The following is a 25597-nucleotide window of genomic DNA, read 5'->3' on the forward strand; positions in this document are numbered from 1 at the left end:
TTGTATTCCTGTCCTCTGACATGGGATATCATTGCCAGGAGGGTTTCAAAGAGAAAGAGTTGGACAGGGATCACCAGCGAGACTCCAAGCATTCTCTCAGTTGGAAAGCTGAGCTTTGTCTAATTTTCCAAAAGCTGTGTTAAGGATAGTGACTCAGAAAAACGCATAATGTCCAGTTCTTCAAAACTTCATTCACAAGACGCTGGTCTAGCCTTTAAGGTTTATAACACACCTTCACACATATTTAACTTTCTAAATGCACATTACTAAACCTCTGAGGGTAGAAAAGAAATAATACTTCAAACACTGAAGGAGACTGAGGCACACGGATAAGTTCAGGGGTTTGCCCAAACTCATGAAGTAAGCATCACAATCAGAACACAGATTTCACTTTGGATTCCAAAACCTTTGTTCTTTCCAATAGGTGAAACAATTTTGAATGCTCAGAAACACTAAATTACAAGGGGTTGTAATCAGAGTTTCAGAGGATAAAGCTTAGGGAAATGTATTCTTCAGCAAACCCACCAAGTGATGCATGTATGCTACCAAGTACTTTACCATTTTATTAAATAATTTGCCCATTTTTGTGGAGGTCACTTTTTAAAGGTTGTAACAAATCCATAGTTTCATGAAACACAGAGGATACATTTTCTCACTATGAAAGAGGTTTAAATGGGAGACATATCATTATGTCGGCTTTCAGGTCTTTCTAAACACTAACCTCAGAAAAATCCTAGAGTGCATCAGGAATTCAATGTTACAACCTGGGTAACCTTCCTAGGAAAAGTCTGTAGATGGCTGAATAATAATGCCAAGAAAATAACAACAAGAGCAACAACAAAATCAAAGCCAAGATGATTTTTTCCAGTAACTAGCAAATCATACTTTTTTTTTTTTTTTCCTGTATGTATTTTTCAAAACTGGCAGGGTTTCCTTTCCTTCTAGTCCACCTCAGGAAGATTTATGAGATCTTTGAAATCTGGCTGAAGATGAAATATTTGGGGGATAATTAAATATTTAGAGGTATGAAGTTTGAAGTTCAAATATTTGTCTATGTGTGTAGAATAGTCTGTTACTTGTTTCATTCTACAAACATTTATATGCCAGGCAAGAAGTCACTAGAGATACAAAGAAAAATGTCCCATTACTGTATCCTCCAGAAATCCACAACATGGGGGAAAGACCTAAGACAATACAACAGAATGACCTGCAAGAGATGAGGTCATAAGAGCCAAGGCTTTATTTTGTTTGCTGCTCATTCTTCTCTAGGGTCTGGAATATCACCTGGGATAGACAGCAGCACAATAATTATCTGCTGAATTAAGAATCTGAAAAACAATGTTTTTTAATCCAATTATCAGATAGTTACTAAAAATAACTTTCTTACTTTCCTTTAGGCATATATTTGTGACCTCTATATTTATTGTACTGCCCCAGAAAAGACCTTCAGAATCTTCATTTAAATAGTTGCTGATGCTTTCAGTTATAAGTTTTCATCCTCAAGAATCATCACTGAGTACAGTTTCTTTTCCTCCTCTTCTGTCAATTAGCTAGGACAGACTCTATGGTCATCCCAAACTAACTTTGAATGATATTTTGCAGGTGAATATCATATCTTCAAATAGTGCCTTTTGTATAAAATATGGAATTGAGACACCACCCAGTAATGAGAAACTTAGCAAAGAATCAAATATAAGGGATGCCTGGGTCAGTTAAGCATTTCCACTGGGCTCAGGTCATGAACCCAGGGTCCTGGGATTGAGCCCCATATTGGGGACTCCCAGCCCTGCACTGGGCTCCCTGCTCCACAGGGCCTACTGCCCACCCCCACATCCCTCCCTCAGCCTGCTGCTCCCTTGTATTCTCTCTCTTTCAAATAAATAAATAAAATCTATAAAGAAGGAATCAAATATAAGGCTTTTTGTCCACATTTACTAGGAGATATTTTTATGAAATTATCCTCGTCCTACATGGCAAATATTGTGGTGAGCTGCCTGGGTACCCCTTGAGACCAAGTTCCTCATTCTGGCAGGTGCTGAGAGTGTTGGAAGGTGATGGCTTTCCTAAATCTGCCCCCGTCCAAACACTTATTTATGTACCTCCAGGCAGGACAACTCTAAGGGGCCATCCTAGCCCAGAGTCCACAGTGGGATCATTTGAGGTACTTGCTGTGGCTACATGGAAATTCAATGCCTTCTTTTGCCTTCCTGATCCCTCTACTCGCTCACAGGTGTTTCCAAGGGTTCTCCCCAGTAAAACTGCATACACATCTCTCATAACCTATATCTGAGATAACACAACTTTAGGAATCATCTATTACAGTATGTATGGCATTTGCATAAACTATGATCAACTTGTTTAACATCTGTGAGCTTCATTTTTATTTTATCTGCAACATGAAGATATGGCCCTGTGATCTCCAAAGGCCTTCCTACCTGTAATGTTGTATGCCTCCACTACCTGATAATGTTATTATGAGATAAATAAGTGGTAAATTCCATAGATGTTGGGAAAAAAGAAAAGCATAGTTATTGTCAATCTTTTAGAGCAGTATTTGGATAATACTGTTTAAAACCAACTTTCATATCAAGATCACAAAATACCTTATTTTTTCTCCTCTAGGAAAGACTAGTCTAAGAATTTTGTTCCTGACTTGTTGAGCTGGTATCTAAAGGAGTCTTGTTGCCTTGAGCAGGGACTGATAGAACTAGCTAGTAATTATCTTACTTGGAGCTCAATGACATGAGGAATTAAACCTGCAAAAATGGAGAATCAGGATGGTTAAATCTAAGGCTTCCCAATAGTTAAGAGTTTTGTACCAAGTTTTTTTGGTAATATAATAGTAGTCACTGCTATTATAAATTTTTCTAGCAGCCTCCTCAACCTGTATCTGTCCCCTCCCAAGCATCATTCACCGAACATACGTTATGTGTCAAATATTGTACTTACTCCTACTTAACATGAACAATAACTTGGCAAGTTTATTATCTTCTCCTTTTTAGCTGGTGATAAAAATGGAGTCAGAGGTCAGAGAGATTGAGCCCCTAGCACACTGTTTCATGAGTAGTCACTGCCTGGCCTAGGATTTCAGTTGAATCTGTTGCCACAGCTTTCGCTCTTTCACTCTGGTACACTGTGTTCTGGAGGGAGAAGTTTCTAGGACAAGGAAATACACCAAGAGACAAGTATGTACCAAAGCACAAAGACTGAGTTAATATGTGTCATGAAGGACCATAAATTGATTAACTTAAGGAAAAATGAGTAATCAAACATGGTATGATTGGTGTAGCCCAAGAAGTCTCTTTTAGAAAGTTTGGATTGGTTATACAATGAAGGTACTGGAAGATCTTCATTAGATAAAAGGCATATATCTTTGCAACAATACCTGCATGCTTGAGGAATGGAAACTCAACATGCAATATCTTGTCAGTGGCTGGCATCTACAAGATAAGTGATAAAAATCTGTTGAACTGTTGAAGGTATTACTTACAACTGAATCTCTTATTTTAAGTGCATAATCAGGCACCAAACATTCACTCAAATATTATTAGCTGGCTGATGAAAGAAGGCATGAACAAAAACATAAACAAAACTTTAGAATGTTATTTTCTTGCTCCCACTCAGCTTTAGCCACATCGGTCCCCTCTGTTCTTTCAGCAGGAAATTATCTTTCTTAGAGATACCTTCCTCCATCTCTTCCTGCACACTTATGAGATCTGTTCTCCAGATAAATTTACAGTATTTTGAACATTAACTTCCTGATGTTGATCAAAGTTTGCAATTACAAATTTGTGTAATTATTTCACTAACCTATAATCATTAATGTTCCATACATGCTAGTATGGATCCATACTCTCTCTCTCTTATTGCATCTCTGGAAATTAGCATAATGCTTGACACATAGCTGACAATAGGTATTTGATAGGTGGATGGATGGATGAATGGATGAATGGATGGCTAAATACTTAGTGAATGCAAAAAAAAAAGAGAGAAAGAGATGGAAACTGAAAGGAGAGAAAGAAAGAGAGGGAAACCAAGGAAAATAATTAGATATTTCCATTTTTCTAACATTTAGTGGAAATGAACAAGTAGAAGATCTAAATCCCAGTGGGGGTGGGGAACCACAAAAACAGAAACAAACAAACAAACAAACAAAAAAACCCAAGGAAACGATAGAAGAGGAGTCGGGGAAGCTATGCTACATTTAGAAGAGGTGGATTAATTCCATGGTTTAACATAAGAACAAGGTATTTAACTGGAAATTGTATAGAATTTTAAGTTTGGTGAGGTCAAGACTTCGAAGGTAGTTTAGGATGGGATATGCAGGCCTGTTAACAGTTGATCCTATTTAAGGAAAGTGTTGAGCCTGAGGAAGTATCATTTGTTCATTGGGAGAGGAGTGCCACCCAAAAAAAGAGAAACCAGCCAAAAAGTGGTCCAGGGCCAGCAGTGGGACTGAAAAATTCTGAGTCGTGGAAGTCAAGAGTGGGCAAGTTTTAATATAAGCAGCTACCATTGGTGATGTCAAATGCAGCAGAGAGTTCAGGGAAGAAAGGTAGTTCCCTTATGTTCCTCATTAATAATCTGTGCTATTAAATCCAATGTGAAGTATGAAATACAAATGAATTTCTGCTAATACCTGCCTTCTATAGATATTCCTAGTTGACATGCACAATAATGTTTTTTCTCCTTTCGGGTGCCATTTTTTCTTCTGGAAGCACTGAAGGAATACTGGGAATTTATTGGCTTCTTCTATAAGTTTATGTAAAAATTAATCTCCCAAATAGATTCTACCTGTTGAAACTGAATAGACGATGGGTTTACCTTATTCTACCCAGCAAGAACTAGAGCAAGGCTTTGCCAATTAGGGTTTCAAGGCTACACAGCTCTCACTCAGGAACCCGAGATGACCATGATCCAAATCCAGTTTTTCTCAATGTCTGGTTCTCTTCCTACCTGAAACAGATTCCCAGAGGGACTAGGCCTTACCTGTAAGGCATCTGATTTAGAAGTCCAAAGGGGAGCTTCTACAAATGTAACAAGCACCTGGTACTCTGATGCATACCACAGTTTGCAAAACTACATTGGAGTTTATGCAGAATCCATCTTCGTGCATTTGCCTTTTAGAAAATGTGGTCAAGTTATACATACATTTTTTTTAATTTTTTATTTTTTATAAACATATATTTTTATCCCCAGGGGTACAGGTCTGTGAATCACCAGGTTTACACACTTCACAGCACTCACCAAAGCACATACCCTCCCCAATGTCCATAATCCAACCCCCTTCTCCCAAACCCCCTCCCCCCAGCAACCCTCAGTTTGTTTTGTGAGATTAAGAGTCACTTATGGTTTGTCTCTCTCCCAATCCCATCTTGTTTCATTTATTCTTCTCCTACCCACTTAAGCCCCCATGTTGCATCACCACTTCCTCATATCAGGGAGATCATATGATAGTTGTCTTTCTCTGCTTGACTTATTTCTCTAGTTGTTTTAAAGGTACAATGCTTTAATCTAAGGTGAAGTAGAAAATTCTACTTTTTTTTTTTTCGCACTCATGATAAATACCATCATGTGAAAAAGTCTGACAACCTCAGTAATAAACACAATAATACTTACCTTGTGGCTTTTTTTTTTTTTTTTTTTTTTTTTTTTTTTAAATTTGTGGAGTTGCCTTTTCACTTGGGGATAAAACTGGTGGATATCACTTCACATGATTTAGTACCACCAGGGAGAAGAAACTTCTCCATTTAATAAACGAGTGGTTTCCATTTCTAATATTGTGTAGCCTCCTTGCTATTTATTATTTAAACAGTTATTCATCACACCAATCCCTCCTCTGGAAGTAACATTATTTCAAATTTTATAAGGGACAAACAGGACACTGTAATTCCTCAAAAACCCAATACACAATATGTACATAATCGTCCCTACTGCTGTGTCATTTTGTGTTTTCACATACTATACCTAGAGCACGTGAGCAGAGGGCAGGTCATGGAGGTCTTTCTTGGTGAACACTGTCCTCAGTTTCCGCTTTGATACTGAGGTATTCATTTTATTTCCTTTACAACCTTTCTTGAATATTACCTTTATCGTGCAGACAACAAGATCTTAAATTAGAAGGAAACTTCCATTAAAATCCCATCTGTGGTGCTTCCAGCATTTCTGTTCTTGACTTGATTGTTAAAAACACATTCCTTCCCTAACACCTTGTCCTATGCTTCCACATCCCTGCACTCTCTAGAGTTTATCAGTTAAAAAAATAATAATAATAAGGTTCTACTTTCAGGATAACAAATCCTCCAAAGATATGCAAACCTCATTCATATGCTGAATGGGATGCTAAGGTTTTATAAGGAAGTACTGGGAACCTTTCTTCCACGCATTTCTAATGTCTGTGAAGCCACTGCAGCTAATAGATGAGAACTGAATAAATCCTCCATTTGTTTAAGCTGATAATACTTTTGCCAGCTTGGTGCAGCAAAAGCTCGGTGTGAAGTTCCTTAGCTAGGATTCCTTGACTCAGCACCCAAGCCACTTCCAATTACCTTGAAGAATGTGGCAATAGTTGAATGCAAAGAGGTATTTTATGTGATCAGACTGTGAACAGCTGATGAAGATTAGGCTCCTAAGTAGACCAGAAGGAAACACTTAATTATCATGCTTAAAGTATCCTCTCTGCAAGGATGGTAATGAGTTAGTACGAGTTGTGAGTCCATCTTACTTAAAAGTTTTACTGTCTGGGTTTTTTCCCTTCCCATCTCCACTCCTCTGCCCTTTGTTCCTATGAGGTAAGACACAAATCTCCCCTGCCAAGTTCAAATCATTGGTCCTCTATACTCCTGTAAAAAATAAACAGAAAAATTATGTTTCCAGGCCCATGTCTGCCAGCTGCACCTTCCTCTACTCTTACGACCTCATCTCCTGGCCCACAGTACTGCTCTCAACACCTTGCTTCAGGGTCACACTTTTCTTTAATTTTACCCTCTACCTCTTGGATGACTTCCATGGGCGTTTGAACTCCATTCTCAACAGAAAGTTCCTCAGTTGCCTTTGTTTCCCTGTACATTCCACATTACCTCTACCTGTCACAGGACAGTGCCTACGTAGCTCTTGACACTTTTCTGAAATGCACCATCTTTTAAAGCTTTTAATCAACTGCCTGGCCCTCTGGCATGACCCCCAGTGCTTCTAGCTCTCACACTCCCTCACTCAAGAGCACACTGTTTCTGGAGATTTCACCTCCCTATTGCCTCTCCCTCGATGGGGCCCCTCCTCTCATGTCTTTATTCTTTTATCTTGCCAACTTAGATCCTTCCCTCGATTCAGTCATTCAACTAATTCTTGATTTCCTACTATTTGCATTACTTATCCCTGAGAATATAGCAGTAAATAGCAAAGACAAGATACCTGACCTTGTGCAAGGTACATCCGACCATGCTCCTGCTGAACCTTGAATCACTTCATTTTATATCTATCACATCCTCCTGGAATAATTCTGTCCAGAATCGTGTTAAATATTTATCATCTCTGCTTTTACACCCAGATTCCCAGGTGCTGCTAACAAAGACAAATTGCAGAGCTCTAGGAAGTGATGCCACAAATTTGATTAAGCAAAATAAAAACGTGTTTTATAAATCAGAATATATTTCTGATCACCCTCATTCTGAATCCCTTGCAGAACCCAGTATAGTCCTGTGATAATAAAAACAATGGCCACTAGTGTTTATTGTACTAGGTGCTATGTAAAAAATGCACCCCATTAAAAAGGCTCCCTCCTGTCTCTGCACCTCTGTCACCTTGCACCAGGCCCAACACATAGAATCCGTGAAGGTAAATTTGGCAAATAAATCTATATCTTACAGATGAGAAAACGGAGGCTGAAAGCAGCTCAGTTACTTGCCCAAGGTCATACAGTAGCAAGTACAAGCCAGCACTGCCAACGTGAGAACTGCAGCCCCGGCACCCTGCAGCCCTAGTCTATCACGCTGAATGGACACTGCTTATGTCATGTCATCACCACTAAGGAAGGCATTAAACCTAGTGAGGGCTCGGGCTGTGTCTGCTTTGCTCTCTCTTCTTTGCTCTTTTCCTTGCCATTTGAAAAAGAAAAAAAAAAAAAGAAGAGAATGAATGAATAAATCTTTAGAGCGAGAGATCAGATGGGGAGGGGGGTGAAATATTTATCTTCTCTCACTGTGAGGCGTAACTGTGGCTGAATATGTTGTTGTCAAAAGTACTCATGCCTTTCCAAAGTGCCTTCTCGATTTCTCTTGCTGTAGTTGGGTTTAAGGCAGCTGTACTAAATATAGAAGGCCCAGGGTCTCTAAATGACCTATTTAATAACATTTCTCTCTTGTGCTCCAGACATTTCCTTAAAAAAGAAATGGGTTTGAGTAAATAAATCCCATTTTCATGGTAATAATTGCAGAGGCATCTGAAAGATAAAATGGGCCATTTTCATCATGTTTGTGAACAGATATAGCAGAGCCAGGATGATTTGTAAAAGATAGCAACATGTTCTGAAATATATGCTAGGAGTGTCTTAAAAATGTTAAATATCTATAGTAATTCTACTGTTTCCTATTACAAATTTTAATATCTTACACATTTAGTGTCCAAAGCTGAAAACAAGGCGAGGAGATCCTCGATTTGACATAGGAACCTCCACTTATGGAGACACTACTATAAAGAGTTGCTTCTACAGCTGAAGTGTTAGGATATTTTTTCAGTTTATCTAGATTTCTGTTGTGGCTGAGACTATGTATGCAGAGGAGAGAGGGTGATGGGCAGGATATAGAAAATGAGCCTGCAGACGGGAAGGCAGCCCCATGAGAGAAGATGGCATTAAATGACATCTTCATATTCCAGAGCCGTGGTCGGCTGGCTAAGACTGTACAGTAGAGTCACCAAATGTATAAGCCCAGTCCTAGACCAATTCAGTAAGTATCTCTTGGAGTAGGATGGAAGCATCAGAACACTTTCAAATTCCCAAGGTAATTGCAAAGTCCAACCAAGCTTGAGAAATGCTCTACTGGTGTTTCTGGCAGACACAGCTGTTGGGAATCGGAGGTCACAGCAGCTCATCTGAGCAAGGCCAAGTGTGTGCCTTCATGCTCTGCATGCTCCCCAGCAAACCTTCTCTTCCTTTGCATTTTCCCTTATTTCTCTTTCAGGATACATTTAATTTCTCATACTAACTTTCTTCATTGCTGTTACCTTCTCTCCATCCAAAAAGTCCATACAAAATTACTTTTAGCCAAAACCCCGACTTCATTTTTTCATGTATATATTTTGTCCATATGTTTAACCTCAAACCTTCCCTGCTGCTCCTTCCACGCCAGCATCCCCCAGCACCTGCGTTCCGTTCCAGGATCTATCACAAAGCCAGCTATTTGGAAGTGAGCATCCAGGAGAGCACTTCTAATGATAAAAGGAGGCTGAAATGGCTTCAGATTTTCTTTACATCACCTGTTATTTAAACCAATTAGAGTCACGCTATCACAAGCAGGGCCCTGCAAGATACCAACACCTCTGAATTTTCTCAGATGCTATCTCTCCTTTTGCTTTTCTTGCCAAGGTTTAGCAGATATATAGATAGACTCTCCTGTCTTGCACCTCAGAAACAACAGGGTTATTTTTGCTTTGTCCAAGATGATTTGATGTAGCCATTATTAGCACTGTTATACATCTCAGAGAATAAAGAAGGTTGGCTTTGTGAGATCACGGACCTTGCTTTATTAAATTTGAGTTTTATTAAATATATAACACTTGGTATCTTTTATAGTAAAAATTTTTAACTGTGAGCAAGAAAACACATTTGCTATAATTTAGTTGTGCAATAAATTGGCTGGCTTAATTTAATGATCAATTATTAATGAATTAGTAACAGATAAATAAATTCCATAGATTATCCCTAAGCTTCCTTTTAGCTAATAACGATAGCTTCTTCTTCCACTGAACATTTAATAGGAGCTGCTAACAAGTTGCAAAATTAGCAGATTTAAGTTTCATTACCTTTTGATTTCCCTATCTGCCTTCTAATGAGAGATCTAATAAGCAAAGAAGTGGTCAGGAGGAGGCAGTGAAAAAGAGAGAAAGAAAATAAAAGCAAAAGGACTGAGACACATAGAACTAAATGTACATCATTACCAACTCACTACTTAAGAGTCTCTTCTCTTTAAGACTTTGGTGTATGTCCGCGTTATAGCTACAGCACTAATACAAAGTCATGAACAAAGACAATCATGTCCAATACACTGATGTACCTTAGGGAAACTCAACGATTAAAAGACACACAGCACAATTCTATTCATTCCTATTTTATTTAGCCAGGGTGCTTGAGTAAACGTCAAAGGTAAGGCTCTTCAAACAACTCTTTCATCAATTTGGTACAAATGAGCAGATTATCAACATACATTTTTTTTTAAAGATTTTATTTATTTATTTGACAGACAGAGACCACAAGCAGGCAGAGAGGCAGAGACGGCGGGGGGGGGGGGGACAGGCTCCCTGCTGAGCAGAGAGACTGATATGGGGCTTGATCCCAGGACCCTGAGATCATGACCTGATCCAAAGGCAGAGGCTTAACCCACTGAGCCACCCAGGCGCAACTAGAATCATCTTCTTGGGCAGTTTATCATAGCATGTGAAAATTACTATTATCACTCCATACTCATATCTTGCTATTGCCTTTCCTACCTCTACATGATGTGTCACCATACTCACATAATAAACCTGCTACTGTTCTGAATGACTGTTGTATTTCCAAATATCAAACCCATCTTCAAATAAATTTGAACCCCTCTCACAGAATATTAAAATCAATAAGTTTTGCTATTGGAAAGCAATTTTGAAAGGAAACATGATGTAAGACAATTAAGTAAAAATAGCATGACAATCTTGCTTTGTGTGTGATTCTGGGTGAATTATGCGCCTCTGAACCAAGGACAGCCCTGAAAGGCAAACCTTCCATTTCCTGATGCCACCAGGGGTATGTGTTACTTGGTTGACTGAGCTATGGAGTTGAAATGAACAACTTCACAGTACTAGTTAAAGTTCTTTCCAAATTATTAATTCAAAGTTATAAGAAAATGGTGACACTAAGTCTAATGCATATCCATAATGCAAGAGTCCCCAGATCTTCAGCTTCTTTGAAATTATTATTATTATTTAAAAATATGTTTCTGAACAAACCAATTCATCACATTCAGAAAAACACTGATGTTAACTTATAAAGGCGTAACATGATGTTTGGGAAAAGCTATCTTACATTGTAAAAAAATAAATAAATAAGAGTATAAAACACATTTGGGAGTCTAGGACCTTAGTCCTCCTAAGAATAGGATTCAATTTGAATGTAAAAAACATAGTCACTTTTCCACACTACTATCCTTTTTCCATACTTAATTTTAGAGCTAATGCTTAAATAAGTCACCCAGAAAGCAAGATGATTATTAATTATTTACTTATTTGGAGCCAAACCATTTTAATCTTCACTGAATTACTTATTTACAAATGAAAAACAGTTCAGAAATCCCCAAATATTGACCTAGAACATAAATTGCATGTTTTTTCCTCTTACAAAGCTATTTTTAATATGAACAATTATTAATGTATTCATTTCCAAATGGAGGGAAAAAACACTGCTCTACAATTAATGTAGTGTTGGGTCCAGTATTTTTCCACTTCTGTTAAAAAGCAATAGACTGTCCAGCACTCACAATGGAGAAGAAGTGAGGATGTGACATTCAGTGCAATCAAGAACACTTCTAGCACCAGAACAAGACCTTCTTCCTATCTCTACGGTGGTTCTTTGCCCACCCAGCATCCATTTCTCAGTGTTTTCGCCCTTTATTATGAGGTAGTCCATGTGCTTCAGGGAGGGCTGATCTAACCTCCAGACCTCATTAGGTTCAAGGGACTCTTTTACCCTTGTCACTGATGAACTCAATAATGCAGGACTAAATCACTCACTTTCATGAAACATTCTTGGCTAAAGGGATTGGTGAAATAATTGGCAGGTAACCCATTATTGTCCAGTAAAAGATAATTAATTATTGCTTAGGCCACTGAAAAAGAGATCTCTTTGCTTCTATTAGAGAACCACTGGAAGAATCATCAATCCTTCTCTGAACTTCAAATACTACATGAGGCTTCAATATGCCCCAGCCATGCCCTCCTGTCTGAAGATGAAGCTGCCACAGCAGGGAGTGGTGGCTGATTCAGGGAAACAGGGCAGGAGTCCTGAGCAAACGAGGTCTGACTTCTGTCCTACACCTGAACTTTTTCCTCTAAGTGCAAAATACATGTTCTGTCTTCTGTTAGTTTGAATTTTCTTCCTTCCTATTATATATAACCCCAAATACTTTTTTTTGACATGTCCAAAAATGTTTTTTATAGGACTCTTCCTAATACACAAATAGTGGAAAACAACCCAAATGTTCACAAACTGTAGAATAGGTAAACTGTAATATTCAAATGGAATATTGTACAGCAATAAAACAGAACAAAGTATTGCAACAGGTATAATTCTCACAGACATAACCTGGAGTTAAAGAGGCCAGATATAATGGAGTCCACTTCCTGTGATTCCATTTATATTAAGCCAAAACCAGACGAACTAATCCATGTTGGTAGAAGTTTGCAGAATAGTGGTTCCCTATAACCCCAAACACTTTGATCTATTCTTCGATCATAATCACAAACTCTTCATGTATTATATCCCAGCTTTCTCCACACATTAAAATGCCTATCCCCTTACAACTGCCTATTTTTTTTTAACAATTTAATTTCCTTTTTCTCAGTAAGTCTTTCCTGCTTTACCTGGAATCAATCTAATTTCAAATATCTAAATTTACCGGGGAAGGGAAGAGGCATTGGGGCATGGATATGAACACACATAAGTATTTATTTTCTATGCATCCCAGGAGAAAATATGTTTATATACTACATGATGCCTAACATACTCAGAAGTTTCATAATTTAAAAAATAGTCTGGACTCAAAAAAACCCAACAACAACAAAAATACCTCACGATAAGAATGGTATCAGTGGCCTTCTAAACTACTGTACCTCAACATCTAGATTATGGTAAATGTAGAAGCTCACACTGTCCGAGGCATTACCCAAAAAAGCAGTCTCTTAAACTGGAGATTTTGGACTCAGAAGGTCTGGGATGCACTTAAGATAGCCGAGTATATCTTTGAGAAAGTTGAGAACCAGGAGTGGTATTTTTTGAAGGAGCAAAAGAAATGTTGTGTGCTTGCTATTGTTTTAAGAATACTTTGTATACTTTTCCAGGACCCCAGCTTGGGGACTGGGTTCCCCATGGTGGACATCGGGTTCGGACTTAGCCTTCTTGCCCTCACTGGGGGTGAAGGCAATGGGCCAGGAGGGCTGGAGCCTTGCTGGGTTTCCAAGGCCCTCCTGATAGTCAGGAATCAGACTGAGGTGTGGGGGATTCACCCATGCCCCCCCCCATAGGAGTACTGGGGTGGGATTTTATACTGTGAACCTCAGGTTAAAATGGGGATAGTGCCCCAAGATGGCCTTGAGACGTGGGAGCAGAAAAGCAACTTCGAGGGGTCCTCCCCCGACCCTGTACTATCCCACTAGAGGCTGTGAAGCTCTCAAGGAGAAGTTGGAGCAAATCCCTGGGGAGTCCCAGAACATCAAAGTTCTACAGAAAGACCTGCAACAATTTGCCAAACTCCTGAAGCAGAAGAGGATCACCCTGGAATATACTCAGGCCAATGCAGGGCACATGGTGAGGGTTATCTTCTGGAAGGTGTTCAGCCAAACGACCATCTGCTATTTTGAGGCTCTGCAGCTCAGTTTCAAGAACATGTGTAAGCTGCGGCCCCTGCTGCAGAAGTGGGTGGAGGAAGCTGACAAAGATGAAAATCTACAGGAGATATGCAAAACAAAGACCCCCGTGCAGGCCCAAAAGAGAAAGTGAGTAAGTCTGGAGAACTGAGCGAGAACATGTGCTTGCAGTGCCTGAAACCTGCCCTACAGCCAATCAGCGACATGGCTCCACAGCTCAGGTGTCAGAAGGATGTGGTTCAAGCATGATTCTGCAATCATCTCCAGAAGGGCAAAGTATCAAGTGGTGAGTATTCACAAGGAGAGATTTTGAAGCTGCTGGGTCCCCTTTCTCAGGGTCACCAGTATATCTTCTTCTTGCACCAAGACCCCATTTTGGTGGTCCAGGGTATGGAGGCCTTACTAGGCTGTACCCTCGGTCCCTTTCCTGGAGGGTGAAGCCTTTCCATCTGTGTCTTGTACCACTCTGGGGTCTCCCATGCATTCAAACCAAGGTGCTGGTCCTTCCCAGGAAATAGGGTAGGGGTGGGGTGTTGCAGAGGAAAGGGGAGAGCTAAGGAAGGAGAACCTGGGATTCGAACCAGGCTTTGGGATTAAGTTCTTCATTCCTGAAGAAAGGATTTGGGAACAACACAAAGGGTGTGGGGGCAGGGAGTCTGGGGGAACACTTTAGAAGGAAGATGAAGTTCAAGGATGTTCTTGTTTTTAATCCCTGCATCACTCATCATTTGTTCTTAAAGAAATCTGTGACAAAGTAGGTGGGGGAAATGTATACTTGACTTAGGAGTAGAAAATTGAGTAATGGTGATAGCAAAAGGCTACTTGAAACTTTACCTGAAAGCAGGTATTTAATGAAAGAAGATGACATAAATGGGGAAAACACTTCCCACATATATCTTAGAACAGAGAACAAGACAATCCTGAGAATTACATTTGATTTAAGGCAACATGACTACAAACTTTCTCAATTAAACACGCCAACAAGCCAAAAGACATTACTAGGGAACACAGAGCTCCAAAAGCAACAGATCTTAGTAGGAAATTAAGATAAATACATTAAAGTTTCTAGAGGGTTTAAAAAAAATAGCTGGTAATGTAATTAGTAGTAGAATATTGTACAAACTTCAGCCATGTTGAGGCAGCACGTAATCTAATCTTGTCCCCAAATTATTTTACCCATTATAGAAAGATCATTCCATTTTAATTATTGCTTTACATAAGAAGTGTTCCTTTTAAAAAATTGTATTTAATATAGATGCTTATATCCTGCCTCTTAATCATCTAACAGTTATCCTATGAGACAATGTAAAACTTGGGCTTTGATATTAATTAGTTATATGATCTTGGGCAAAATATCTTAATTTTGGTATGCCTCAATTTCCCCATCTAACCATTGAGAATAATAGTTCCTTCTTATGAAGAGATTATCTGTCTATTACATTAGATACATAAAAGATTATCTGGTGTATTACATTAGATAGCTTTTGCTAAGTATTTACGTAATGTCGAATACATGGCAAAAATCCAAGAAAGTTTAACTGTGGCCATTACTATTGATGTTTTCTCTTTAAGTTGACAGCAGCATACAACTTGCAGCTGCTACAGAGAAGGAAAGTGCAGGGACTCACAAAGAATTGGGAAACTAGGGCTCCTGGGAGGCTCAGTGGGTTAAGCCACTGCCTTCGGCTCAGGTCATGATCTCAGGGTCCTGGAATCGAGTCCCGCATTGAGCTCTCTGCTCAGCGGGGAGCCTGCTTCCCCCTCCCTCTCTCTCTGCCTGCCTCTCCATCTACTTGTGATTTCTCTCTATCAAATAAATAAATAAAATCTTAAAAAAAAAAAGAATTGGGAAACTATACAGGAAGAAAGCACCCTTTCTAAAACTGTACTTCCAGTTCTAGTATATAATCCATGGCAGCCTTCATAAGCAGAAAAATCGTCTCTACTTTTTCAATGCTATTTGATATTTCAAAATAAATTAAAAATGGGAATCAGAAGCAAATCAAACCAATTATAAAATTAAATGTGTTTTTCCGTGATTTGCCCAGGCCCCTCCCATAAACACTAGATATTCTAATATATTCCCCTAGGACAGTGTTTCATAAGCCATGGTCCTATACCACTAATATTAGAATCACCCCAGGTGAGGCAACTTATTAAAATGCAAATTATTTGGTTCCAAGCCCAGAATGAAGGAAGAAATGTAGTGGTGAGTGGGGAGAGGTTCTGAGAACCTTCAATTTTTGCAGTCGCCTGAGGTAAATTTTTATGTACACTTAGATGTGCAAAATAATAATCTAGGGCATTGGTTCTCAAGTGTGATTCAGACTACTAGCATTAGCGTCATCTAGGAACTTGAGGGATATACAAAATCTCAGGCCACACCCTAGACCTGCAGAATCAAACCTGGGCATGTGCATCTATTCTGATGCACGTAAAAGTTTGAGAACTACTGCTTAAGAGTCTGCTATTCAAAGTGTGGTTCAAGAAGCAATGCTTAGGCATCACCTAGGAGCTTGTTAGAAGTCAGAAATTTGGGACTGCAATACCATCAGGTTTGTTCTTTCCCAAGATTGCTTTAGCTATTTGGGGCTTCATCCCAGTCCACATAAACCTGATTTAAAATTTTTAAACAATGGCCAGATTATTTCTATGCACATTAAAATCTGAGAAATTCTGGGCTAGGTCAGTGTTTTTCAAACTTCCATGAAAGCAAAAATATAACTTTCTAAGCTCCTTCCCTAGAGATTCTGACTTTGAGGGTCCAGAATGATTTTAAGATTTTATATACATTAACACGAATCCTAGGTAATTAATGTTATCAGCGAAGTTTAGGAAATATGGCTTTGAAGACTAATTCCTGGGTACCACCTAAATTATGAATCATTGCTCTACATCAGGTTCTCAATTTTGGCATTATAAATATTATGGGTCAGATGATTCTTTGTTGCAAGGGCTGCTCTGTGCAGTGTAGGGTGTCCAACAATGCCATTGGCCTCTCCCCACTAGATGTCAGTAGCAGCCTCTTCATTTATGACAATTAAAAATATCTCCAAACGTTGACAAATGTCCCCTATGGGAAAAAAATACCCCCATTCTCTACTGAGAGCCACCACTCTAAAAGGCAACTGTTGTAGTTATCATTTTATAATACACTACTCTGAAGCTTAGGAGCATAAAACAAAAACCATGTGGTTTTTCTCGAAAGCCAAGAATTCAGGGCAGGGTTGGCTGAGTTGTGATTCTTTTGCTTCATGTGACACCATCCCATGATACTCCCTTGGTTGTCTTCTATCAGCAGCTGAACTGGAAGATCCATAAACACTCAACATCTGGTCATTTAGAGCTTTGTCTTTCCACGTGATGGCTCAGCATGTGGCAGCCCAACCCAAGGTTCTTCAAAACATGGTGGACAGTTTCCCAAGAAATAAAGCAGAGGTTTCCAGGAATCTTAATAGCGGAGCATGGAATTGTCACAGTGTCATTTCCTCCATGTTTTAAGGATTAAATTGAATTGCAAAGGCAGCCCAGATTCAAGTGGAGGCACATGGACCCTACGTACTTATAGGATGGGAGAGGTTGATAGCAGTCACATTTAGAGACTACCACAGTGAGTTTTGCAGGTACAAACCACCTTAAGAACAGAAATTGCTATACCATGTGTGTGTGTGTGTGTTTTAACACATTTCTAGTATGTTTATGTAAAATATTGAGAATTCAATATAATATTGTCCCTTAGCATGTTTTAAATTAGTTTTAGTATAATTAACATGCAATGTTAAATTAGTTTCAAGTGTATATATAGTAATTCAACAGTTCCATATATTACTCAGTGATCATCAAGATTAGGGTATTTTATTTATTTATTTATTTATTTATTTATATTGGCAATATCTATTTCTTTTTTTTTTTTTCTTTTCAGTGTAACAGAATTCATTGTTTATGCACCACACCCAGTGCTCCATGCAATATGTGCCCTCCATAATACCCACCACCTGGCTCCCCCAACCTCCCACCCCCACCCCTTCGAAACCCTCAGATTGTTTTTCATAGGCCATAGTCTCTCATGGTTCATCTCTCCTTCCAATTTCCCTCAATTCCCCTTCTCCTCCCCATCTCCCCATGTCCTCCATGTTATTTGTTATGCTCCACAAATAAGTGAAACCATATGATAATTGACTCTCTCTGCTGGACTTATTTCACTCAGCATAATCTCTTCCAGTCCCGTCCATGTTGCTACAAAAGTTGGGTATTCATCCTTTCTGATGGAGGCATAATACTCCATAGTGTATATGGACCACATCTTTCTTATCCATTCGTCCACTGAAGAGCATCTTGGTTCTTTCCACAGTTTGGCGACCGTGGCCATTGCTGCTATAAACATTGGGGTACAGATGGCCCTTCTTTTCACTACATCTGCGTCTTTGGGGTAAATACCCAGTAATGCAATGGCAGGGTCATAGGGAAGCTCTATTTTTAATTTCTTAAGGACTCTCCACACTGTTCTCCAAAGTGGCTGCACCAACTTGCATTCCCACCAACAGTGTAAGAGGGTTTCCCTTTCTCCACATAAGATTAGGGTACTCTTAGTACCCATCACCTACTTCATTCATCCCTACCCTCACTGTGGTCCCTTTGGTAACCACTGGTTTGTCCTCTATAGTTAAGTCTACTTTTTGGCTTTTCTCTCTTTTTCTTTTTCTCCTTTACTCATTTGTTTTGTTTCTTAAAGTACACATATGAGTAAAATCATATGGTATTTGTCTTTCTCTGATTGACTTATTTCACTTAGCATCCTACTCTCTAGATCCATCCATACTGTTGTAGATTGCAAGATTTCATTCTTTTTGATGGCCCAATAATAATCCATTGTATATACCACATCTTCTTTATCTTTTTATCTATTGATGGACATTTGGGCTGCTTTCATAACTTGGCTATTGTAAGCAATGTTGCAATAAACATTGAGGTGCATATAACTCTTTGAACTAGCTTTTTTGCATTTTTTTTGCATAAATAACCAATAGTGTAATTATTGGATCATAGAGTAGTCCTATTTTTCAAATTTTTTGAGCAGCCTTCATATTGTCTTCCAGAATGGCTACACCAGTTTGCATTCCCACCAACAGTGCACGAGCATTCCTTTTTCTCCATATCGTCACCAACACTTGTTTCTTGAGTTTTGAACTTAGCCATTCTGACAGGTATGAGGTGATATCCCATTGTGGTTTTGATTTGTATTTCCATGGTGATGAGAGATGCTGAGTATTTTTTCACACTATGTCTATATATTCCATTAGACTTTTTTCTCCTAAAAGATGTATTGTGGAAAGGATTTCTTCTGGCTTTCCAATTCTAATTTCCTTCACTCTAACCTCATCCCCATTTTGGGGAATAGACTTCTTGAATTTTTACATATTATAAATATACATAACTAAATTATAGAGTTAGATGAGTTTTTACATCCTGGACCAGGATATATGTTATCCGCACCACCAGAGCCTCCCAGTCACTACATCCCTGCAAAAGTAACCACTGAATTCTATCACTATTAATGTTTTGCCTACTTTTCAGTTTCATATAAATTGAGTTGTAGAATATCACCCTTTTGTGTTTGGCATATTTTTCTCAATATCATGGTGGAAGATTCATCTGTGTTGTATAGAAAGCCTAACCTTTCTTATCTCCCCTTGATTGGTTTATTTATCCTCCATCTCTTTTATTTTATTTCACCCTTTATTCCATAGCTGCTTTAATATTTTTAAAAAACTGATTCTGTAAGTCTTCTGATTAAAAACTCATCACCAGACCCTAGATCTCTACTACTTCTAAAATAAAATCTAAATGCTTAGCCTTCACAATCTCATGCCAGCCTATTTTTCAAATCTTACATCACTTACTAACCAGAATACCCAACTGGATCCCACTTAATCTTTGATGTCCAGCATGTTTTCACTAAGCCTTTTACCAGGGTCCTGATGGAGAAATGGACCTCTTCTCAAGGTCTTGCCATTTTTGTTTTTCCTTATTCATTTGAGTTGGTTAGGCTTTCAATTATGATTTTTTAAGCACAAGAGTAACTATACACTCCAGGAACTGGTCAGTTGAGATCTAATAACACTAAGAAAATTGAGACTGTTTCTGGCTAGACTTGGAAAAAACCTTGAGGTAGAAAGTATTTCTCCTTTGAGATATCACCTCAGAAACAGAAATTCTCAAAATATAAAACTTGACTGATATTTCAAAACATTACATGCTCAGGAACAGGTAAAATAGAAGAGGTTAAGAGAAACAAGTAACAGAGGTATATTTGAATAGAACTGCACTATCTTAATTAATCATCTTCCATACTACAAATATGTCCGGAGACAGAGTGTTGGTTGAGTCTCTAATAAACAACTTTGGAGGGACCATCTACTAAAGAATCAAGAGCATCAGAGAAGGCTAAGAGTCCAGGAAAAAGTAATTATTACTGACAGAACTGTAATTTTTTTTTAACATGAAGTAATAGTAGACATGAAAGATGTCTTTAGTTATTTGAAAGAACATGATTTCTGTTTCCACTTAGTCTAGAATTGGGTCTAATCTATGTGTGTCAATATGACATAAACAGCATATGCACACAATGAGCTCCCATCATCAGGGGTGAGAGCCCTGAGTTAGGTTAAAGTTTGGTCTAATATAGGTAGTTCTCAGCTGCTGGTATATTAACTAAAGCCCAAGAGTCACCGAGGTACTTTTTACAAGGCAAAAATTTCTAATCTCACTTCCTAACCTACTGAATCACATAGGACATAGTATCTAAGAACATGCCTTTTTAAGTTAAGTACCTATCAAGATTTAAGATCTCCTTTAACTGAAGAAATGTTTGCCTTTGATACCAAAAGGTATAAGGAAGTATTTCAAATTATTTCTGATTCAAAAGATTCTTTGGACTTCTAAGCTTAATATGGGAAATATTTTTTTCAACTTCCATTTATTTGGAAGCTACCATGTGTACTGACATGGAGTTAACACAATGAGTCAGGTCCATGAACTCACATAGTATCCAAATTGAAAGGGAAAACAGACATGAAACTGGGAGATACAGAAAATGAATTAATAATTACTACTATGTCAAGCCATATAAATGTGATGAGTATAATGAAAGATACTATGGCTTGATACAGAGATGCTAATAAGGAAGTCTGATTGAGACTGGAGTTCAGAAATATCTCCACTAACAAAAAGGATATTTAAGCTGAGGCTAAAGGATGGGAGAGGGCTTTTCAGGTCATGAATGAGTAGAAGGGCATTTCAAGCAGAGGGAATGGTACCTATGAAGACCTTAAAGTGGAAAGAAGGAATTTGTGTCTGTGAGGAACTGAAAGAAGGCCTGTGTGTTTGAAGAAGAAAAGTGGTCTAAGATGAAGTTGGTAGCTAAACAGGAGCCAGATCATGCTCAGTGTGATGTTTAATTTTATAATGAGGTCAAACATTATTCTGTATGTTTCCCTGAGGGTGATTTGAATGAGAGTGACATTTAAGTAGGTAGACTTTATGTAATGCAGATTGCCCTTCAAAATGTAGGTGGACCTCATTCGACTGAAGTCCTAAACAGAGCAAAAGAAGGACCTCACCAAGAAAGAGGGAATTCTGTCAGAAGACAGCCTTAGGACTTGAACTGCAACACTATCCCTTCCCTGAGTTTCTAGTCTGCTGGTTCACCCTTCAAATTCAGGCCTTACCAGACTTTTATATATATCCACATATATCCTCTTGGTTCTATTTCTCTGGAGAACTATGATAAATGCAACAAAAGTTGGAAGATTTATAATACATACTTTATTTTGCTAAACATTAGAATGGGAAGCCATTTCAGAGAAGTAGCTTTAGCAAATAGTGGTCATCACATATTTAGTTTTTGTAGATAGATTTTTATCCAGGTATCTCCATATACAGACTTCTAGAAAGGGCTACCAGATTCATAGTTTCCCCTCAGGCCCCTTTATCTCTTTAATATACTCTCCCATGCATTTTATATCTTTCCTTTATCCCCCTATTATTTCATTAAGTCCAATCTCAAAAGTTCTGCACTCCTTGTTTTAAAGGTTTTGCTGGGGAAATCACTGAAATAAAGCAGCTGTGAAACCACTTTAACTCCACTGCTCCCAACATATCAACTACATATACTTCCAAAATCCCAATATTCTTTCTCTAGAATTTACATTGAACAACCAGAAACATTCAGCCCAGATCCCCAAGTTAAAAGAAACACTAATTTATTTCCCTTTCTAGAACTAAATCTGTAAAGAACTTTCTTTGAATTGGGATGCATGGGAGGGAAGTCTTCTTGTAATTTATTTTCATAGCTCCCATCCAAGGGAAGTCACCAAACTAAATCAAGTGAGACAGAGGCACCCTGACTGACTCACTAAAGCATGGAGGGAGATCAGAATCTTCTTGAAGGATTCACACAATTCAAACAGCAATTATAGCTCTCAATTTTCTCACTAGGCAATACCTGCATGACTTGGTTTAAAAAAAAAATCATGAATGATATTTGAGCTTTCATCATCAAATACATTTTTTAGAACCTACTGTGTACAATTTCAGGTCTTAGGAATTAGATGATTGATAGCATACACTATTCATTCAACAAAAACATGATGTACATCAAGCCCTGTTCAAGCCTCTGGGGATACAGCAGTAAACAAGGAAATATGAGGCATGGATCTTTCCTCTTCTGTTGAATCCTTTTTTATTCTGGAGGGGGTGAAACAGACTATAAAATTATAATTAAGCAAGATGATTTCAGAATCCAATAAGTGCTATGACTATAATCATAAAAAGAGCAAACACTTAACATATATTTTGTGCCAGAAACTGCATGAAGAATTTTATTCACATGAACTAATTTTACCCTCACAACAACTCTATGACACAAGTACTATTATTATCTGCTTAACAGATTAGGACCCTGAGTCATCGAGAGGTTAATGAATTTGGCTGAAACTAGGTAGAGCCAGGATGTGCCTCCAGGTCCCTCTCACTTCCATGTTAGGCGAGTGGCTAGGATGGGAAGGCACTGGGGTCCACTTAGAGGAAATAGTCAGAAAAGGCCTCCCTGAGGATTGATATAGCTCTAAGACATAACTAAAGGATTCAAAACATTCCATAACCCAAAAAACTCAAGGATTCAAAACATTCTAGAAGTGAAATGACTTAAACCATAAGTAGAAATATGATGTCTGAAACAACACAACAGGAGCACTTAACATTTTTGGAATGTTTCTTATTTGCCAAACTGTGTTAAGTGCACCTTCAGCTCAGTCTCAGTTAGTCCTCCAAATGCTCCTACGTGGTAATGCTATACATCCCCACTTCAATGAGGAAAGCAGGAATTCAGAGATAATAGACAGCTTGCCTTGGGTCAGCAAGAGACCAAGAGTGATTCTGTGTACAGAGTATAGAAACATTTGGTGACTGTAAAGGCAGGTAAATTGGAAACCATAAACTGAAAGAGGAAAGAAGAGTGACTAAAGTGAACAGAAAATATATTTTATACACAGAGTTTGGTTTTTTCTTCATTAATGGAGATGAGCTATGTGGTTTACTAGAGAATGTCTCAAGCAGAGACAACACCTTTTTGTGAAAAGAAATGGAGAACAGAACTGACATTTATTGATTATCAGTTACATATTAAGCACTGTATTCAGTGCTTTTTGGAATTACAACTTCTAAACTTGAAGTAATCAAGATTCCCACTAGCAGCTCAAGGTACTAAGTTTGAATCTACACTAACAGTTGTCATCTCATTAATGCTTGATGCCATGAGGTTTCTTACAGATGTCAGAAGTCTGGTCTCTAGCTGTATATTTAAATGCCAAAATCTCTATGCTTTTGTTGTATTTTATTTCATTTATTCTTTTAAAGATTTTATTTATTTATTTACTTGACACAGAGAGAGAGATTGCTTCAGAGAGAGAGAATACAAGCAAGAGAGTAGCCGTGGGAGGGGGAAAAGCAGGCTCCCTGTTGAGCAAGAAGCCTGATGTGGGGCTTGATCCCATGACCCTGGGATCATGACCTGAGCCAAAGGCAGATGTTTAACTGAGCCACCCAAGCACCCCTAGAGCTCATATTTTAAACATACCTCTTATTACCTTTTTAAAAATGATTTTATTCATTTATTTGACAGACAGAGATCACAAGTAGGCAGAGAGGCAGGCAGAGAGAAAGGGAAGCAGGCTCCCCAATGAGCAGAGAGCCCGATGCAGGTCTCCATCCCAGGACCCTGGGGTTCATGACCTGAGCAGAAAGCAGAGGCTTTAACCCACTAAAGCCCCTTTTACCTTTTAATTTAATAAAGTATCCCAATATTTTAAGTTATGTGAGTGTATGTGACTATATGAAAAGGAGAACAAGAAAGAATAATAGCAAGAGAGAAAAAAGAATGAAATATAGCAAGAGATAGAAATAGAGAGATATAAAGAGAATGAATAAAAATGGGTTTGTCATAGGGATATGGAGAGGGGATGGGAGTTGAGGGAAATTGGAAGGGGACGTGAACCATGAGAGACTATGGACTCTGAAAAGCAATCTGAGGGTTTTGAAGGGGCGGGGGTGGGAGGTTGGGGGAGCCAGGTGGTGGGTATTAAGGAGGGCACGTATTGCATGGAGCACTGGGTGTGGTGCAAAAATAATGAATTGTTATGCTGAAAAGAAATAAAAAATAATAGGTTTGTCACAAAAATCTTAGCTGTCACAGATGCTTCAAAGAAGTGGTGTCCATGTATTACCATTCATTACCTTAGTATAATTCAGACCCTTGTTTGTGTGTTATTAATTTGCACAATAGAGTCAGGTCCCTGGAAAAAAAAGTACAAAAAGGAAGAGGTCCACTGAATCCTTGGTCTTCCCAAAGTGGTCCAGTGTTCATTAAGATTTCCTGTTCTATCATGGAACTTCTAAGATAAATACAATTTCATATTCTAATCATCCGGAAGTGATGAAAAAGGGAATGATGAAAGCAAATAAACAACTTAGAGCCTGTCTCTGCTTATAAGCAAACCCATGCAATCAGAAATCAGTGACCTATTTCTTTCAACTGTGGTGTTTCTCCAGTTCATAGATATTAGCTCAGTTATCCAGCCTTACAGTCACCCATCTATCCTCTCAACAAACACACACTGGGCACCTATAATTACAGGCCTATGATCTTAACGAGAGGTACAGTTACAGGAATCATGAGCCTAGAGATGATGACTAAAGTCATAGACATAGAAGAGATTTCCCAGAGGGGGAAAAAATCGGTGAAAAGAAATGAAGGCCAGTAACAGAACCCCCTGGATAAAGCAGACATTGAAGCATAAAGAATTATGAGCCAGGAAAGGAAACTTAGACGAAATGGTCAGAAAATTAGGAGGAGAACAGAAAAGGTCTACTTTTTAATAAGAAAGGAGGGCCTGACAAGATCAAATCAGAAGAAGACTGGATTAGTCTAGAGGCTTCGGTATCTAGGAGGTTATTGGCATATTTTCACCTGTGACATCTTAGTGCGAGGTTGAAGGTAAAAGCCTGATGACTGTGAAGTGACAAGTGAAGGATAGGCACTCAGTGGAAACTGTAATAGGAGATCTACCTGAGGACTCTAGCTGTGAAGAAAAACAGAAGGGGTGAGCAATAAAAGGATATTCTAAGTCAAAGGAGAGCTTCTAGTATAAGATGGAGGTGACAAGCACATTCACAGGCTGTGTGGAAGGAACCAGTACAGAAAGAAAAATTGGAA

The 25597-nt window shown here is 38.6% G+C and overlaps 1 protein-coding gene and 1 pseudogene across 8 annotated transcripts in view; one reads left to right on the plus strand and one right to left on the minus strand.

Moving 5' to 3' along the window:
* Positions 1 to 25597, minus strand: part of GRM7 (glutamate metabotropic receptor 7) — a 924866-nt gene that overhangs the window by 546233 nt on the left and 353036 nt on the right. The gene's annotated exons all lie outside the window — the stretch shown is intronic.
* On the plus strand, positions 13547 to 14350 carry LOC309842366 (POU domain, class 5, transcription factor 1 pseudogene; annotated as a pseudogene). The gene has a single exon. The product of its transcript is annotated as a POU domain, class 5, transcription factor 1 pseudogene (transcript).

Source organism: Mustela nivalis (genome assembly GCF_964662115.1).
Source record: "Mustela nivalis genome assembly, chromosome: 1".
Taxonomy (NCBI): Eukaryota; Metazoa; Chordata; class Mammalia; order Carnivora; family Mustelidae; genus Mustela; species Mustela nivalis.